A 20,369-nucleotide genomic window follows, 5' to 3' on the forward strand; every position below is an offset into this window, starting at 1 on the left:
TAATGGCTTTTACAATCCTGCCATTTCATTTTCAGGAGGCGAAGTGATTGGAGAATCGGGGGCACCGGTTACGGAGGAGAGCTCCTGGAATTACCTCAGAGTGACAGAACAGTTGCAGCATTCAGCAGGCCATTCAGCCCATTGAGTTCATACTGGCCCTGTGTAAGAACAACCCAGCCAGTCCCACTCCCCCACCATCATATTCTGGCATCTTTCCCCTTCCTTTCCAGTCCTGGTGAAGGGTGTCAGGTCAAAGCATTGACTGTTTATTCCCCTCCATAGACACTGCCTGACCTGCTCAGATCCTGCAGCATTCCGTGTGTTCCTCCCGTGGTGGTAGATCGTGATGTCAGAAGTTCATTTTTATTCTCTGGAAATGGGAAGCAGAGTGACGCCGTGAACCACAGGCACCTGGTGAGCCGGGTAGGGAACAACCAGGATTTCTCAACAGCAGATGATCATAGATTTACTCTATTTAACACGAGAACATAGAACACAGAACAGTCGAGCACAGGAACAGGCGCTTCGGCCCACAATGTTGTGCTGAACCAATTAAATTAGTGATCCAATGACCAACTAAACTAATCCCCTCTGCCTGCACAATGTCCATTCCCTTCCATTTTCCTCACATCCATGTGCCGACCTAAACGTCTGTTAAAAATCTCTGATGTATCTGTCTGTAACACCTCTGCAGGCAGAGTGCTCCAGGCAACACACATCAAAGTTGCTGGTGAACGCAGCAGGCCAGGCAGCATCTCTAGGAAGAGGTACAGTCGACGTTTCGGGCCGAGACCCTTCGTCAGGACAAACTGAAAGAAGAGCTAGTAAAAGATTTGAAAGTGGGAGGGGGAGGGGAGATCCAAAATGATAGGAGAAGACAGGAGGGGGAGGGATGGAGCCAAGAGCTGGACAGGTGATTGGCAAAAGGGATATGAGAGGATCATGGGACAGGAGGCCAAGAGAGAAAGAAAAGGTTGGAGGAAGCCCAGAGGATGGGCAAGGGGTATAGTGAGAGGGACAGAGGGAGAAAAAGGAGAGAGAGAAAAAGAAAGTGTGTATATAAATAAATAAATAACGGATGGGGTACGAGGGGGAGGTGGGACATTAGCAGAAGTTTGAGAAGTCAGTGTTCATGCCATCAGGTTGGAGACTACCCAGACGGAATATAAGGTGTTGTTCCTCCAACCTGAGTGTGGCTTCATCTTTACAGTAGAGGAGGCCGTGGATAGACATATCAGAGTGGGAATGGGAGGTGGAATTAAAGTGTGTGGTCACTGGGAGATCCTGCTTTCTCTGGCGTACAGAGCGTAGGTGTTCAGCGAAACGATCTCCCAGTCTGCGTCGGGTCTTGCCAATATATAGAAGGCCGCATCGGGAGCGCCAGACGCAGTATATCACCCCAGCCGGCTCACAGGTAAAGTGTTGCCTCACCTGGAAGGACTGTCTGGGGCCCTGAATGGTGGTGAGGGAGGAAGTGTAAGGGCATGTGCAGCACTTGTTCCTCTTACAAGGATAAGTGCCAGGAGGGAGATCGGTGGGGAGGGATGGGGGAGATGAATAAACAAGGGAGTCGCGTAGGGAGCGATCCCTGCGGAAAGCAGAGTGGGGGGAGGGAAAGATGTGCTTAGTGGTGGGATCCCGTTGGAGGTGGCGGAAGTTACGGAGAATTATATGTTGGACCCGGAGGCTGGTGGGGTGGTAGGTGTGGCGGGAGGATGGAGTGAGAGCAGATGTGCGTGAAATAGGGGAGATGCGTTTGAGAGCAGAGTTGATGGTGGAGGAAGGGAAGCCCCTTTCTTTAAAAAAGGAGGACATCTCCTTCGTCCTGGAGTGAAAAGCCTCATCCTGAGCGCAGATGTGGCGGAGATGGAGGAATTGCGAGAAGGGGATGGCATTCTTGCAAGAGACAGGGTGAGAAGAGGAATAGTCCAGATAGCTGTGAGAGTCAGTAGGCTTATAGTAGACATCAGTAGATAAGCTGTCTCCAGAGATAGAGACAGAAAGATGTAGAAAGGGGAGGGAGGTGTCAGAAATGGACCAGGTAAACTTGAGGGCAGGATGAAAGTCGGAGGCAAAGTTAATGAAGTCAACGAGCTCAGCATGCGTGCAGGAAGCAGCGCCAATGCAGTCATCGCTGTAGCGAAGGAAAAGTGGGGGACAGATACCAGAATAGGTTTGGAACATAGATTGTTCCACAAAGCCAACAAAAAGGCAGGCATAGCTAGGACCCATATGGGTGCCCATGGCTACACCTTTACTTTGGAGGAAGTGGGGGGAGCCAAAGGAGAAATATTTAAGAGTAAGGACTAATTCCGCTGGACGGAGCAGAGTGGTAGTAGAGGGGAACTGGTTAGGTCTGGAATCCAAAAAGAAGCGGAGAGCTTTGAGACCTTTCTGATGGGGGAATGGAAGTATATAGGGACTGGACATCCATGGTTTAAGTAAAGCGGTGGGGGCCTGGAAACTTAAAATCATCGAAAAGTTTCAGAGCGTGAGAAGTGTCATGAACATAGGTAGGAAGGGATTGAACAAGGGTGGATAAAACAGTGTCGAGGTATGCAGAAATGAGTTCGGTGGGGCAGGAGCAAGCTGAGACAGTGGGTCTACCTGGACAGGCAGGTTTGTGGGGGACTTCCTCCTTCTCTCCAAAGGGTAAAGCCCTAGCTCCCTTAATCTCTGATCATAATGCATACTCTCTAAACCAGGCAGCATCCTGGTAAATTTCCTCTGTACCCTTTCCAATGCTTCCACATCCTTCCTATAGTGAGGCGACCAGAACTGGACACGGTACTCCAAGTATGGCCTAACCAGAGTTTTATAGAGCTGCATCATTACCTCACAACTCTTAAACTCTATCTCTCGACTTATGAAAGTGAACACCCCATAATCTTTCTTCACTACCCGATCTACCTGTGACGCAACTTTTCGGGATCTGTGGACATGTACCCCCAGATCCCTCTGCTCCTCCACACTACCAAGTATCCTGCCATTTACTTTGTACTCTGCCTTGGAGTTTGTCCTTCCAAAGTGTACCTCCTCACACTTCTCTGGGTCGAACTCCATCTGCCACTTCTCAGCCCACTTCTGCATCCTATCAATGTCTCTCTGCAATCTTCGACAATCCACTACACTATCCACAACACCACCAACTTTTGTGTCGTCTGCAAACTTGCCAACGTACCCTTCTACCCCGACATCCAGGTCAATAATGAAAATCACAAAAAGTAGATGTCCCAGAACCGATCTTTGTGAGACCCCACTAGTTACAACCCTCCAATCCGAATGTACTCCCTCCACCACGACCCTCTGCTTTCTGCAGGCAAGCCAATTCTGAATCCATCTGGCCAAACTTCCCCGGATCCCATGCCTTCTGACTTTCTGATTAAGTCTACCATGTGAAACCTTGTCAAATGCCTTACTAAAATCCATGTAGATCACATCCACTGCACTACCCTCATCTATATGCCTGATCGTCTCCTCAAAGGGCTCTATCAGTCTTGTTAGACATGATCTGCCCTTTACAAAGCCATGCTGACTGTCCCTGATCAGACCATGATTCTCTAAATGCCCAGAGATCCTATCTCCAAGAATCTTTTCCAACAGCTTTCCCACCACAGACGTAAGGCTCACTGGTCTATAATTACCCGGACTATCCCTACTACCTTTTTTGAACAAGGGGACAACATTCGCCTCCCTCCAATCCTCCGGTACCATTCTGGCAAATCTTCCCACCTTTATCTCTAATCAGTCCTATCTTCACTCCTGTCATCCTTTTGTTCTTCACATAATTGAAGAATGCCTTGGGATTTTCCTTTACCCTACTCGCCAAGGCCTTCTCATGCCCCCCTCTTGCTCTCTTCAGCCCCTTCTTAAGCTCCTCTCTTGCTATCCTATGTTCCTCAATAGACACATCTGATCCTTGCTTCCTAAACCTCATGTATGCTGCCTTCTTCCACCTGACTAGATTTTCCACCTCACTTGTCACCCATGGTTCCTTCACCGTACCATTCTTTATCTTCCTCACCGGGACAAATTTATCCCTAACATCCTGCAAGAGATCTCTAAACATCGACCACATGTCCATAGTACATTTCCCTGCAAAAACATCATCCTAATTCACACCCGCAAGTTTTAGCCTTATAGTCTCATAATTTGCCTTCCCCAATTAAAAATTTTCCTGTCCTTTCTGATTTTATCCTTTTCCATGATAATGGTAAAGGCCAGGGAGTGGTGGTCACAGTCCCCCAGATGCTCACCCACTGAGAAATCTGTGACCTGATCCGGTTCATTACCTAATACTAGATCTAGTATGGCATTCCTCCTAGTCGGCCTGTCAACGTACTTTGACAAGAATCCATCCTGGACACAGTTAACAAACTCTGCCCGGTCTAAATCCTTGGAACTAATCAGGTGCCAATCAATATTAGGGAAGTTAAAGTCACCCTTGATAAAACCCTGTTGTTTTTGCACCTTTCCAAAATCTGCCTCCCAATCTGCTCCTCAGTATCTCTGCTGCTACCAGGGGGCCTATAGAATACTCCCAAAAGAGTAACTGCTCCCTTCCTGTTCCTGACTTCCACCCATACTGACTCAAAAGAGGATCCTGCTTCATTACCCACCCTTTCTGTAGCTGTAATAGTATCCCTGACCGGTAATGCCACCCCTCCTCCCCTTTTCCCCCCTCTCTATCCCTTTTAAAGAACTGAAATCCAGGAATATTGAGAATCCATTCCTGCCCTGGTGCCAGCCAAGTCTCTGTAATGGCCACTACATCATAATTCCATGTATGTATCCAAGCTCTCAGTTCATCACCTTTGTTCCTGATGCTTCTTGCATTGAGGTACACACATTTCAGCCCTTCTACCTTACTACCTTTACACCGTTTATTCTGCTTCTCTTTCCTCAAAGCCTCTTTATATGCTAGATCTGGTTTTACTTCGTGCACTATACTTGCAGTTCTCAGATGACCTTTATCCTCCTCCACCTCACTATCTGCTCTAACACTCTGGTTCCCCTCCCCCTGCAAACCTAGTTTAAACCCCCCGGAGCAGCACTAGTAAACCTTCCCACAAGGATGTTAGTCCCTCCTCCAGTTCAGGTGCAACCCGTCCCGTCGGAACAGGTCCCACCTTCCCTGGAACAAAACCCAATTGTTCAGAAACATGAAGCCCTCCGTCCTGCACCATCTCCTTAACCACGTATTTAACTACATTATCTTCCTGTTTCTAGCCGCACTAGCACGTGGCATGGGTAGCAATCCTGACATTGCAACGCTGGAGGTCAAGACAATAGATGATAGACAATAGGTGCAGGAGTAGGCCCTTCGGCCCTTCGAGCCAGCACCGCCATTCACTGTGATCATGGCTGATCATCCACAGTCAGTATCCAGTTCTTGCCTTATCCCCATAACCTTTGATTCCGCTATCTTTAAAAGCTCCCTTAAAAATCTTATATGTTTCAATAAGATCCCCTCTCAGCCTTCTAAAGTCCAGAGTAAACAAGCCCAGTCGCTCCAATCTTTCGACATATGACAGTCCTGCCATCCCGGGAATTAACCTTGTGAACCTACGCTGCACTCCCTCAATAGCAAGAATGTCCTTCCTCAAATTTGGAGACCAAAACCGCACACAGTACTCCAGGTGTGGTCTCACCAGGGCCCTGTACAACTGCAGAAGGACTTCTTTACTCTTGTACTCAACTCCCCTTGTTATGAAGGCCAGCATGCCATTAGCTTTCTTCACTGCCTGCTGTACTTGCATGCTTGCTTTCAGTGACTGAGGTACAAGAACACCTAGATCTCGTTGTGCTTCCCCTTTTCCTAACTTGACTCCATTTAGATAATAATCTGCCTTCCTGTTCTTACCACCAAAGTGGATAACCTCTCGGCCTGAAACGTCGACTGTACTTCTTCCTAGAGATGCTGCCTGGCCTGCTGCGTTCACCAGCAACTTTGATGTGTGTTGCTTGAATTTCCAGCATCTGCAGATTTCCTGTTGCTTGCGTTTTAAGACCTCACATTTATCCACATTAAACTGCCATGCATCTGCTCACTCACCCAGCCTGTCCAAGTCACCCTGCATACTCATAACATCCTCCTCACATTTCACTCTGCCACCCAGCTTTATGTCATCGGCAAATTTGCTAATGTTACTTTTAATTCCCTCATCTAAATCATTAATATATATTGTAAACAGATGCAGTTCCAACACTGAATCCTGCGGTACCCCACTGGTCACCGCCTGCCATTCCGAAAGGGACCTGTTAATCGCTACTCTTTGATTTCTGTCAGCCAGCCAATTTTCAATCTTTGTCAGTACTCTGCTCCCAATACCACGTGCCCTAATTTTGCCCACTAATCTCCTATGTGGGACTTTATCAAAGGCTTTCTGAAAGTCCAGGTACACTACATCCACTGGCTCTCCCTTGTCCATTTTCATAGTTACATCCTCAAAAAATTCCAGAAGATTAGTCAAGCACGATTTCCCCTTCGTAAATCCATGCTGACTCGGACCAATCCTGTTACTACCATCCAGATGTGTCATAATTTCATGTTTTATAATTGACTTCAGCATCTTTCCCACCACCGACGTCAGGCTAACCGGTCGATAATTCCCTGTTTTCTCTCTTCCTCCCTTCTTGAAGAGAGGGACAACATTAGCCACTCTCTAATCTACAGGAACTGATCCTGAATCTATAGAACATTGGAAAATGATTACCAATGCGTCCACGATTTCTAAAGCCACCTCCTTAAGTACCCTGGAATGCAGATCATCAGGTCCCGGGGACTTATCAGCCTTCAGACCCAACAGCCTATCCAACACCATTTCCTGCCTAATATAAATTTCCTTCAGTTCATCCATTACCCTAGGTCCTTTGGCCACTATTATATCTGGGAGATTGTTTGCGTCTTCCCTAGTGAAGACAGATCCAAAGTACCTGTTCAACTCATCTGCCATTTCCTTGTTCTCCATAATAAATTCACCCGTTTCTGTCTTCAAGGGCCCAATTTTGGTCTTAACTATTTTTTTCCTTTTCACATACCTAAAGAAGCTTTTACTATCCTCCTTTATATCCTTGGCTAGTTTACCTTCGTACCTCATTTTTTCTCCACGTATTGCCTTTTTAGTTACCTTCTGTTGCTTTTTAAAAGTTTCCCAATCCTCCGGCTTCCCACTCAACTTTGCTATGTTATACTTCTTCTCTTTGATTTTTATACTGTCCATTACTTCCCTTGTCAGCCACGGCCTCCCCTTACTCCCCTTAGGATCTTTCTTCCTCTTTGGGACGAACTGATCCTGCACCTTCCACATTATTCACAGAAACACTTGCCATTGCTGTTCCACTGTCATCCCTGCTAGGGTATTGTTTCATTGAACTTTGGCCAGCTCCTCCCTCATAGCACCATAGTCCCCTTTGTTCAACTGTAATACCGACACTTCCGAGTTTCCCTTCTCCCTCAAATTGTAGATTAAAACATCATATTATGGTCACTACCTCCTAATGGCTCCTTCACCTCGAGGTCCCTGATCAAATCCGGTTCATTGCACAACACTAAATCTAGAATTCCATTCTCTCTGGTAGGCTCCAGTACAAGCTGTTCTAAGAATCCATCTCGGGGGGACTCCACAAACTCCCTTTTTTGGGGTCCAGTACCAAACTGATTCCTCCAGTCTACCTGCATGTTGAAATCCCCCATTACAACTGTAGCATTACCTTTGCGACATGCCAATTTTAACTCTTGATTCAACTTACACCCCATATCCAGACTACTGTTTAGGGGCCTGTAGATAACTCCCATTAGGGTCTTTCTACCCTTAGACTTTGTCAGTTCTATCCATACTGACTCTACGTCTCCTGATTCTATGTTCCCCCTCGCAAGGGACTGAATATCATTCCTCACCAACAGAACCACCCCACCCCCTGTGCCCATCAGTCTGTCCTTTCGATAGGACGTATACCCTTGAATATTCATTTCCCAGGCCCTGTCCACTTGAAGCAATGTCTCTGTTATTCCCACAACATCATACTTACCAATTTCCAACTGTGTCTCAAGCTCATCCACTTTATTTATTGTACTCCGTGCATTCATATACAACACTTTTAATTCATTACTTCCCTCACCTCCCGTATCAATTCCTATTTCACTTGGCCATACTGTACGATCCCCTCTTGAGCTTTCTGCTCTGTTGATTCTGCTGTCTTTCTTAACTTTTCTTATTCTCACTTTCCCTTTATCTCCATCCTTATATTTCCAGTTCGTCCCCCCCCCCGCCAACCCCCCACTACTTAGTTTAAACATACCTGTGTAGCAGTGACAAACCTGCCTGCCAGAATGCTGGTCCCCCGCCTGTTAAGGTGCAACCCGTCCCTTTTGTACAATTCATCCTTACCCCGAAACATACCCCAGTGGTCCAAGAATCTAAATCCCTGCTTCCCGCGCCAGCTCCTCAGCCACACATTCAGATACCCTATCTTCCTGTTCCTGCCCTCACCAGCATGAGGAACTGGAAGCAAACCGGAGATAGCCACCCTGGAGGTCCTGCTTTTCAGCCTTCTTCCGAGTTCTCTGAAGTCGCGCTGTAGAATGTCCTTCCTCCTCTTCCCGACGTCATTTGTGCCGATATGCGCCACCACTTCCGGATGTTCACCTTCTCCCTTGAGGATTCCCTGCAATCGGCCCGTGACATCCTGGATCCCGGCATCAGGGAGGCAACACACCATCCTTAAATCTCACCTGTTGCCACAGAAACCCCTTTCTGTACCTCTCACTATGGAGTCCCCTACTACCACGGCTCTGCCTGACATCTGTCTCCTTGGCTTTGCTTCAGCGCCAATTATTGACTCGCAGACCTGACCACCTCTCAGGCTGGCATCATCTTCTGTCCCGACAGCTTCCAAGAGGATGAATCTGTTTACGAGAGGCACATCCCCCAGGGTCTCCTGTACTTCAGGCATCCTTTCCTTGCTCATCGTCGTCCCCCTTCTCTCTTCCAGTATCCTCGGTGTAACGACCTCACTGCAGGTCCTGTCCAGAAAACTCTCATTTTCCCAGATGAACCTAAGGTCATCCAGTTTCCTCTCCAGTGCTGCAACACGGTCCTTCAGAAGCTGAATCTGGACACATTTCCCACAGGTGTAGGAGCCAGAGGTCCTGTCCTTCAACTTTGCACCCAACTCCCTAAACTCTCTTTGCAGGACCTCCTCCTCCTTCCTATCCACATCATTGGTCTCTGCATGGACCACGACATCTGGCTACTCACCCTCCCTCCTGAGAATACCGAGAACTCGATCCGAGATATCGTGGACCCTGGCACCAGGGAGGCAACAGACCATCCGGGATTCTCGATCTCTTCCATAGAACCTCTTATCTGTCCCCCTAACTGTCGAATCCCCTATCACTACTGCTCTCCTCTTTTCCCCCCTTCCCTTCTGAGCTGAGGGTCCCGTCTCGGTGCCAGAGACGTGACCACTACAACTTGTCCCGGGTACGCTGTCCCCACCAACAGTATCCGAAACGGTATACCTAGTATTGATGGGAACGGCCTCCTCTGCGGGGCCAAGTTTGAGGTGAGGACGGACAACAACCCGTTCACTTACATCCTGACCTCGGCGAAACTGGATGCTACAGGCCGTCGGTGGTTGGCGGCATTGTCGGTTTACGATTTCAGCCTGAAGTAACGAAGACACTTTGTCCCGACGGATGCATGAGGAACTGGAGAGGGACGAGGAGTGGGAGAGCGTTCCTGCCCCTGGGGTGAAGGCCATGTGTCCGTTTGCTATCACCGTGAAGGCCGAGGAAAAGGAAAGGCTGGATCGCGCAGTGGACCATTGGGGGTTTCTGATGACACCCTGCCCTCAGTTTACTGTGACCTGACTGCTCTGAAGACTAAGCAGTTGCCGGAGTTAAGTCCTGGGGAAGTGGCAACTGCTCAGCGAGATGACCCGGGCATTGGCGCTATTTGTTATGCGGTGGAAAAGGGGGATATGGTGCGGGCGGAGAAGGTGAAACACGTTTGGGTGTCTCCACTACTGAGGGAATGGCCTTGGTTGAAGTTGAAGAACCAAATTTTATACCGAGTAACGTCACTCCCGGACCGACCTCGGCGTTGGCAGTTGGTTCTGCCTGGGAAGTATCGGAAGATTGTGTTAAGGCAATGCACGATGGTTCTGGACATTTGGTGGTGGAAAAGACCTATGGATTGCTCAAGGACCAGTTTTACTGGCCCAGAATGAAGTCGGAGGTTGAAGAGTACTGCAGGCTGTGCATTCACTGCATACGCCGAAAGGCACTGCCTGTGCAGGCCGCTCCTTTGTCACACTTGCAGAGTGCAGGGCCCCTGGACTTTGTGCGTATGGATTTTCTGTCCATAGAACCCGATGCCAGCAACACGGCGAATGTCTTAGTCATCACGGACCACTGCACTAGATATGCTCAGGTTTTTCCTACCAGGTACCAGAGGGTGACTAACGATGGCAAAAGTGTTATGGGAGAAGTATTTTGTGCACAATGGCCTTCCCCAGCAGATACATAGTGACCAGGGACGGGACTTTGAGAGTAAGCTCATCTATGAGTTACTGGGCATGCTGGGGGTTGAGAAATCGAGGACCATGCCCTATCATCTGCAGGGCGATCCCCAGCCTGAGAGATTTAATCGGACCTCGCTAGACATTCAAAGATTCAAAGATTCAAAAAACTTTATTGTCATTCTAACCATACATCAGCTCTGCAGGGCAGAATGAGACAATGTTTCTCAGGGGCAGTGCAATCATAACATAACAAACACAACACTAGATAATAAACATAACAATAAATAGTAAAACACAACAGCCACATGTCAGTTAAAATCAGTTATAAGTGTGCAGTGCAAGTTAAAAATGTCCAAAGCAGAGTGCTCGGGGCTCTGGAGATCAGCAAAAAGAGCAGATGGAGTCAACATTTTGGGCATCTGTTTCACTGTTACAACTGTACACGTAATGAAGCTACTGGATATTCACACTATTATCTGATGTTTGGGCGCAAGGTGAGGTTGCCCATTGACCTCTGTTTCAGGACTGACGCGGGTGACGTACTGCCGAAGCGTTATCTGAAGTATGTGTCTGACATGAGGAGAGAGCTGAAAAGGGCTTACGAGTTGGCTGGGGTGGCAGCCGCCAAGCAGAATTGGGGAAATAAGAGGAGGTATGACCAGAAAGTGAAGTTCTCCCAACTCCTGCTGGGAGACCGAGTCTTCATAAGGAACCTGGGATGTGACAGGCTCCTGAATTACCCCTATGAACTCTGCTCAATTACCCCTATTAACTGTGCTTTTGAAGAGAGAGAGAGAGAGAGTTATTTAACACCGACATGTTGTTTTGAAAGAGAGAGAGAGATGAAGACTAACTGTTGGACTGTCACTTTAAGGAACGAGAAAGCACTGGAAGTAACTTTTGGATTTCTGCTGAGTTGGAGACAGCACCGAGATGCTCCTAGGTTGCTATGGTGACCGAAGGCAGTGTTATTTGATGGACACTCGATGTTATGATTTCTGGCAGCGTGTTGATACTTCTCAAGGACATTGCCTGCTTTCATTTCTTACACAGAGAGAGGAAGGAGGAGTTATTTGAATGACAGCTGGTATCCAGAACGGTGAGGTAAGTAGGAGGTCAGATGATACAGACCTCAGACACATGTCTGAGCATTGTTGTGCCCGCAGAAAAAGTGGGTTTTGGAGGATCGATCAGGCGGATCGACCAGTTGCTTTTGCAGTGGAAAGAGGAAAGGGGTTGACTGGTGGGGAGTTGTCCATGTGCCCACCCTCGTCTGCATGATAGCTCTACCACAGAAAACCGGTTTCCTTTGTTAAAGTCACAGTCAGTGACCTTTAAAGGATTTCGGAGGACAACGAGAAGATCGACGGCGTCAGCTCACCTGAAGACTCAAATCTCTCCCTCTCTCTCTCTCCATCACTGCTCAACTCAATACCACGAACTGAAATGAACTGAATTTTACTCATCATCGTAAGACTGTATCTTTTTACCCCTGGACTTTAAGAAGCTTGGTTTTTCATACGTATATTTCCACACTTACTGATATACTTATATATATAATCATTGCTAACTTGTTTGATTTATCTACATTTATATTACTGTATTGTGTAGTTACTAATAAATATTATTAGTTTATAGCAATACTGGACTCCAAAGTGTTTTCCATCTCTGCTGGTTCTTTATTCCCATCACGGGGTACGTGACAGGGATTACCTGGAAAGCACAAGTTAGCTGACCACTGGGCAGCCACACCCTATGTGGTGGAGAATCAGATGCCGAACCAAACCCACTGGTTTTCCGGATGAGGCCCGAGGAGGGGAATGGGCCTGTCAAGATTCTCCATCGGAACCACCTGCTGCCCCTGGGACAAGAGGTGCAGGTAGACCTAGAGCCCGACTTGGAGTCTACACCTAGTACGAGGACTCTGTGGAAGCACAGGGCGATGGAAGAGCCCACCGCAAAAGAGACTGCCCAGCCCCGGAAAGGGATACTGATTCGGAAGGCGATGATTCGGATGAGTGGTACATGCTGCCGTTCGCTAACTTCCCCATGACGGAGGAAGAGACTCCAGGCCCTTCTCCCACTGCGTCAGGGGAGGTGAGGGGGGCTACGGTGGACAACAGAGAGTGCAGCCGGCCTCTGGAGGAGAGGGAGGGAGGCCCGAACCCGGGACAGGGGACTCCGAGTTGCAGAGGGGTTTGAGTGACAGGTCACGGGAGGTTTCACCAGGTAGCCCTGAAGTGTCTCCAGTAGTGGCTGAGCCGGAAGAGTTAGAAGAGGGGGTACTACAGATGTCTCAGCGAATTAGGAAACCACCCCCCCCGCCCCCCGGAGGGGTTGGCCTATGTAGTGCCTGGAGAACAGGATGTGATCTCTACTGTTTTGGGGAGCTAATTCACTGCTTTCTGCACTTGGATCGGGCTCTGTGTTTTGCAGGAAGAGTTGGCAAATTATCTGAATGTCATGAGGACATGACTAAATTCGGTGGGGGGAGAATGTAGGGTTCTCAGTAATATTAGCTGTTAACTGCTAATAATAAAATGGCTTCTCTGTAGTGTTATAATGAAATGGTTTCTCTGTAATGTTAACTGATGAGGTAATGTTTCTTTGTAGTTGAAATGTTTGGGTTATAACTATAGAGATAATGGGGAACTAACCAATGGAAGTCATGTTACTCTATCTGTATGTGTGGGAACCTGAGTGAGTGTGCGGGAAGTTTCGGGAGGAGAGGCGAAGAGGAAGGACGTGCTGGGAGCACTCTGGTAGACCACCGTGGTTGGTCCCAGTCCGAGGGTCGCGGAGTTCGGAGGAAATTGAATGGTGGAGAGAAGACCCTGTTCCTTGAGCTCCAGCGATTGTGCACGAGCTGTTTAACTTTGATAGAGTGGCTCCTTTTTCTTTTATATTTTGTTTCCCCACTAACCACATAGTCACAGTAAGATTTATAAAGTGCAATCATTTAATCGCTTATTGTGTACTGTCTGATGTTTGCATTGTGGGTCTGTACTGGGGTACATTACACAGCATCCACACAAACTCGATTACCCAGGTTGGCGGGGCTGAAGGTTCTTCCCCTGGACGAACACGAGCTGAGCGAGTCGGAGGCTCACAAATATCCGTATACACTTACTGTGATTCAGTTTTTCTCTGTTATTATGTATTGCATTGTACAGCTGCCACAAAGCTAACAAGTTTCACGACATATGCCGGTGATATTAAGCTTGGTTCTGATTCTGAAGACCATCGAACAGCCAATGTACAGAGGGGAAAGATCGTGAAAACAATAAAAGTAAGCCAATAGCATTCAGAACTGAAGAACGCACAGACAGCGGCGAGAATTGAACCTGGGTCTTAGGGACTGTGGAGCATCATACTAACCACCACGCTACAGCTTCGCTCCAAATTCCAGACCACCCAGGCTTGGAATTGTGCCCGGCCTTTACCTGGGCATCAAACTTGGACGTCTCTCCCCAGTAGTACTGGGCTTCATCGTCACCAGCAGGCAGTCCATCCCAGCACTCAGGGAAGGACAGGGTCCCAACACCAACCCTCCATTGGCAGAACCAACGTCTAAATCAATCGCGCTTCACCAGAAAGTAAAACGAGCCTTTAGGAGAGAGACAACGAGGAGATAGGCGGACAATGGAAAACACCTACTGTATCCCCGGACTGAGACGGACAACAGGACCGTGCAGAGACAAACCCGGAGAGAGAGCATTTCCAGCGCTTCGATATGGAGTCCGCTCACGCTTCAGTTCTTTCTTTATTCCCTGTCGCTGAAAGACAGAAGCTGCTCGATTTGCTTCTTCACTTCCTGAAAAAATGCTCAGGAACTGTCAAAGTTAGTGGCTGGTAGGAAGTCATTTCAAACACAGTGCACTTTCTCACGACGGTAGTGACAAACCCTTTGCGCTTACTGGAAGTAAATTTTATGCAAGTACGGAGCTGAGCAAAAGTCTGAGGCATATACATATATATATATATAGAGGCTTTTAAGAGACGTTTGGATAGGCGCATGGATGTAAGGAAGGTAGAGAGATATGGACATGGTGTAGGTGGGGGGATTAGTGTTTGGGAGCTTTTGATTTATTGAGTTGGTTCAGCGATCATTATGGGCCGAACGCCCTGTTCCTGTCCTGTACTCTTCAATGTTCTCTGTTCTGTGAGTGATGATAAACCTGATGCTGATATGGGTCTCGATTGTGGACTGAGTGGGAAAGGGGACAGGGAGAGGGCAATCATGGTTGGGAAAAGGGGAGGGGAGTAGGAAACACCAGAGAGACATTGTGTAATGATCAATAAACCAGTTGTTTGGAATCAAACGATCTTGGCTGGCGTCTCAGGTCTGAGTGTGTCGGCACCCGCACCACCCCCTGCCCCAGCACTTCTCTGCCACCTGTCCCTCATCCGTCCCGTGGCACTTCATCCTCACCATTCCCAACGGCCTTTGCTTCCACCACATTTACAAACTCGCTCTCCGCTCCACGTTGACAAATACAGAACTGCAAATGTCTTTGACACCCCAGCTATATATAGGTATCTAAGAGTTTTGCACGGCACTGTAGAATTTCCAGAGAATTCTGCAGGAGGCTAGATAGAAAGTCATAGAACAGTATAGCACAGGAAAAGACATTTCGGTCCACAAACTACTTAAAGTCATAATTAAATGCTTAACTAAACTAACTGCCTCTGCTACACCAAGTCTATATTCCAAATCACAATTCATGCATCTGTCCAAGAGTGTCTTAAACGCCTCTCTCGAATCTGCCTTCCCCCACCCTAGCAGTGCGTTCTGCGTACCCAGCACTCTCTCTGTAAAGATAAATTTGTTCCCCACACCCCCTTTGAACTTACTCCCTCCCAGCTGAATTGACACCTTTCTTCAGCCAGGCAGTAGTGATTCTGTGAAATTCATTGCCACAAACGACTGTGGGAAGCCAAGTCACTGTGTATATTTAAAACGGAGTCTGATAGTTTCTTGATTAGTAAGTGTATCAAAGGTTACGGAGAGAGGGCTGGAGAATGGGGTTGAGAGGGTAACTAAACAGCCATAATGGAATGGTGGAACAGAATTGATGGACCGAATGGCCTAATTTTGCTCCTATATCTTGTGATTTTACGGTCCAATTCCTAGAGTGAACAGGGGTAAGATACATAGGTCTGGCAATTGCAATTAAAATATATAACGCGTAGGCTAATTTATACACAGATTGATTGTGTGTCCATAAAGTGACATTAGGCACAGGAGTGTCTGTACATAAGGTGCCTGTCAAGAAATGATAAAGTGGTTGTGGTTGGGGGTGTGGAGGGGTGGGTTAGTGTGTGGGGGTGTTGATTAGACTTACTGCTCAGGGAAAGTAACTGTTTTTGAGTCTGGTTGTCCTGGTGTGGTCCTGATGGGAGTGGGACAAACAGTCCGTGACAAAAAGGGGGGTGGGAGTGAGATCATTCATGATGTCACCTGCCCTTTATTGGCACCTTTCTGTGTTTAATGCTGGGTAGGCTGGTGCCAGTGATGTGTTGGGTAGTTTTGACTACCCGTTGTAAAGGGTTAACGTTGTTATAGCTGAGGGTGGTAATAGGTACAAGATCCACTACCTATCCACTATCCCAATGGCGTGCGCCTGAACTAGCCTCTGACAACCAAGTCCAGCTCCTGGCCTTCACATCTGGCTCAGCTACAAAGCCCGGAGGAACCGTTTCTACTGACAGGAGAAAGGGCACATGTGGGTCACTGGCACTTTAAAACCAGTCGCTTTGGACAGATGGGTCTCGTCAGTCATGGTTGGCAGCTCACCTAGGAGAAGGAAAATGCTGATCTCAAATCTCCACTGCCTTGTGAGTACACCCACTCATGGAGAGGCTTTGGGAGTAAACCCTGAGGGAAAATTCTGGAGCTGAAATCCCTCAGGCAGCCCTACGTTAAGTTCAACACTGACTGGCAACTTCTGTGACACAGCTGGTGCCAAACTGTACCGGTCTCTGCCATTCCTTTGGGTTCATCAGATGCTTGGAGAGGGGGATCTTGCTGCATGAGCAACAACCTTCTGTCCATATGGTACTGCCCTGACTTGCGTATCTAGGTAGTGCAGACACAACATCCATGGTTGACCCTGATCGACGGAGGCCTCTCTCATCACTACCACTGTAAAGTGTTCCTGGAGCAGTTCTGTCTGTAATCATGTTGGTGGGTGTCCAATGTGGCAGGAATCAAATTTTTGATATGTGCCGTATCAGAACAGGTCAGACAGCATCTGTGGAGACAAATAGACAGGAGAGGTTTGGAAGGAGATGGACAGTTGATATTTTGGATTGAGTTGAGACCCTTCCTGTGCACCGCTCTATCTGTCACATTGTTTCTTGTACTGTCTGCAGCAATAATCAGTCTGCTATGCACAGGGAACGTTTGAATGCTTGAGGACATTCTCCCTGGAGTGTAGGAGAATGAGAGGAGGTTTGATCGAGGTATGCAAAATTGTGGGGGGTATGGACAGGCTTTTTTCCACTGAGGTCAGGCTGAGACTGGAGACTGGAGGCCTGGGGTTGGATGACTGTCCCTGTGTGTGGGTGGGTGGGTGTGAGGGAGGAATGGGGCTTGTCTCACTGTTGACCCGAAATAAGCGACACTGCAGACAGTAACGTTGAAACAGTGAGCTGTTGGCCTCACCTCTTGCTGTGGCAGGAGTGATATCTCTCTGTCATTAGTGAGAAAAAGGGCCAGTTGAGATGGGGTGGCACCTAGTGCAGTGAAGACCACAGACAACCAGGGTTCAATTACCGCCACGGTCTGTAAGGAGTTTGTACCTTCTCTCTGTGACCATAAGACTGTAAGATATAGGAGCAGAATTCGGCCATTTGGCCCATCGAATCAGCTCCACCATTTCATCATGGCCAATCCAATTTTTCTCTCAGCCCCAATCTCCTGCCTTATACCCCTATCCCTTCATGTCAATCAAGAATCTATCAACCTATGTCTTAAATATACAAACGTACTTAAGTCTTGGCCTCCACAGCTGCCTATGGCAACAAATTCCACAGATTCACCACTCCTTGGCTAAAGAAATTCCTCCTCATCTCTATTGTAAAAGGATGCCCCTCTATTCTGAGGCTGTGAACTCTGGTCTTAGACTCTCCCACCATAGGAAACATCCTCTCCACATCTACTCTGTCAAGGCCTTTCACCATTCAATAGGTTTCAATGAAATCACTCCTCATTCTAATGAATTCCAGTGAATACAGGCCCAGAGCCATCAAACACTCTTAATGTGACAAGCCATTCAATCCTGGAATCATTTTTGTGAACCTCCTTTGAACCCTCTCCAGTTTCAGCACATCCGTTCTAAGATAAAGGGGCCCAAAACTGCTTCTGATATTCAGAGGAACAAACAGGAAATTCTGTAGATATGAACAGGACACCCAGAAGCGATATTGACTCCTAGGTGCCAGGGTCAGGGATGTCTCAGATCGCGTCCACAGCATTATGGAGAGGGAGGGAGAGCAGCCAGACATTTTGATACATATTGGTACCAATGACAAAGCAAAGAAAAGCAAAGAGAGAACTTAGACAGCTCGGTAGAAAGCTGACAAGCAGGACCTCCAGGGTAGTAATCTTTGCATTGCTGCCTGTGCCACGCGGCAGTGATGGTAGAAATGGGATGATTTGGTAGATAAATGCGTGGCTGAGAGGCTGGTGCAGGGGACAGGGCTTTGATTTTGGAAGGATCGAGGGGGATCTCACTGAAATCTTTCAAATATTGAAAGGCCTAGACAGAGTAGATGTGGAAAGGATGTTCCCCATGCTGGGGGGGGTCTGGGACAAGAAGGCACAGCCTTAGGATAGAGGAGTGTCCATCTAAAACAGAGTTGCGGAGAAATTTCTTCAGCCAGAGGGTAGTGAATTTGTGGAATTTATTACCACAGACAGCTGAGGTGACCAGGTTGTTGGATGTATTTAAGGCGGTGCTTGATCAGTTCTTGATTGGCCATGACATGAAAGATTACTGGGAGAAGGCTGGGTAGTGGTGCTGAGGAGGGAAGGTAAGGGTCAACCATGATTGAATGATGGAGCAGACTCAAGGGGCAGAATGGTCTATTTCTGTTCCTATGTCTTATGGTCTTATTTTCTAATTGTTGCTCTATTATATGCCCTCTCTTTGGCTTTCATGTTGGCTTTGACTTCCCTTGTTAGCCATGGTTGTGTCATCTTTCCTGGAGAATACTTTCCCCCCTTTGGATGTATACATCCTGAGTCTCCTGTATTGCTTGCAGAAATTGCAGCCGCTACTGCTCTGCCATCATCCCTGCCAGTGTTCTTTTCCAATCCAATCTGACCATCTCCTCACTCATGCCTCTGTAATTTCCTTTACTCCACTACATCTGACTTGCACCTCTTCTTCTCAAATTTCAGTGTGAATTTGATTATATTATGATCACTTGCACTTAAGGGTTCTTATACCTTAAGCTCTCTGATCAATTCTGGTTCATTGCACAATACCTAATCCAGAATAGTTGATCCTCGAGTGGGCTCAGCCATGAGCTGCTCTAAAAAGCCATCTCGTAGGCACTCTAGAAATTCCTCCTCCTGGAATCCAGCACCAACCTGATTTTCTCACTCTACCAGCATATTAAACTCCCTCATAACTATTGTGACATTGCCCTTTTGGCATTCATTTTCCATCTCCCATTGTGATTTGTATGCCACATCCTTACCTCTGTTTGGGGGTGTGTATACAACTCCCATCAGGGTTTTTTAACCCTTGCAGTTCTTTATCTGTATCTGCAATGATTCAACACCTTCCGACCCTCGGTCACCTCTTTCTAATGATTTGATTTCATTTTTTACCAACGGAGCAGTGCTGCCAACTCTGCGTTGGCCTCGTGACCATGTGGGTTTCCTTCAGTTTCCTCCTACAGTCCAAAGACGTACCAGTCAGTAGGTTAATTGGTAATGGTTGATGGCTGCTGCTTTTTGTTGGAACAAGTGGGGAGAGGGGGAAGGGTTGATGTTCTCTTGTTGCTTGTGAGTGGAAGGGGTGGGGGGCTTTGGGGTCTAGTGTTTCTCACAATTTCCTTCTTTCGTTTTTTTCATGGATGCCTGTGAAGAGTAAGAATACTGTAAACATTCTCAGACATTAAAATAAACCATTTAACCACTTAATCTGATGAAACAATTAGTTTGTCAGCACCCATAGAGAAGTTTGCAGTTTATTTTGTCCCCATCCAGACATGCACCTTTCTATATACAACTCAACAGAATGCTTTATGTCATTCTTCACAGAGGCAACTAACCTTTACTCATACTCTCTTACCGTCTCTCTTCTGATTTTCAATTCCCTTCTGATTCTTTGTAATCAGCCTGGTTTTTCTTGGTATTTTTGTTATTTACAAGTCACAAGCTGGACAACTCATTTGCTCTTCAGCTTTGTCTACAGGTCCTTTCATGTCCAGGAATCTCTAGATTTACCCACTGTTGGACCACACTCCAATCCTACCTGACCAATCTCTTCCTTAGAGGTTCAAAGTTCAAAGTGAATTTATTGTCAAAGTACGAATATGAGGCCATACATTACTCTGAGATTGATTTTCTTCCAGGCATTCACAGTAGAACAAAGAAATCAACAGAATCAATGAAAAACTAGGTTGTCGAATCAGTTCATAGTTGAGCTGACCTGAAGTTTTCCACTCTTGTTCAGGAGCCTGATGGTTGAGAGGCAATAAATGTTTCTGAACCTGGTGGTGTGGGTCCTGGGGCTCCTGTACCTCTTGCCTGATGGTTGAGGGGTAATAACTGTTCCTGAGCCTGGTGGTCTGGATCCTGAGGCTCCTGTACCCCTTGGAATCTT

This window comes from Mobula birostris, chromosome 5, assembly GCF_030028105.1.
Source record: "Mobula birostris isolate sMobBir1 chromosome 5, sMobBir1.hap1, whole genome shotgun sequence".
NCBI lineage: Eukaryota > Metazoa > Chordata > Chondrichthyes > Myliobatiformes > Myliobatidae > Mobula > Mobula birostris.